Source organism: Buceros rhinoceros, unplaced genomic scaffold (genome assembly GCF_000710305.1).
Source record: "Buceros rhinoceros silvestris isolate BGI_N320 unplaced genomic scaffold, ASM71030v1 scaffold35944, whole genome shotgun sequence".
Classification (NCBI taxonomy): Eukaryota; Metazoa; Chordata; class Aves; order Bucerotiformes; family Bucerotidae; genus Buceros; species Buceros rhinoceros.
This window is the reverse complement of record NW_010409470.1, coordinates 466-884: the sequence shown is the minus strand read 5'-3', so window position 1 is coordinate 884 and position 419 is coordinate 466.

Here is a 419-nt window from a genome sequence, read left to right as displayed (position 1 = left end):
CCTGGCGGGCTTGATGGGTCCCCCAGTGTCCTGGGGAGCCGCTCCCCCGTTTCCATCCCGATGGAGAGGTTCAGCCCCACTGAGACACTCCCGCCCTTAAGGCGGGGAGCTCGTGAAGCGAGATCTGTCTTGTCCTCCCACCTTTCTGTCCAACAGGAGGACAGTCTGAGGCCGTGGCCGCTCGCGGTGGTTACCAGGTGAGTTACCGGCAGTGTCCAATAAGAACGTAGCAATAACTCCATTTCTGGATGACCTGTGCCCACCGACTGCTCCTGCTCCGCGAGGAACCGGTGGCCCTTTATTTATTGGTGTAGTTACCACTAGAGAAGCGTCCGTGTGGGGTGAGGGAGTTGGGCCAGGCTTCCTCCAGGGCAGGGCCAGCAGGGAAACCCCGCGCTGGTGGTGGTGGGGATCGCTCT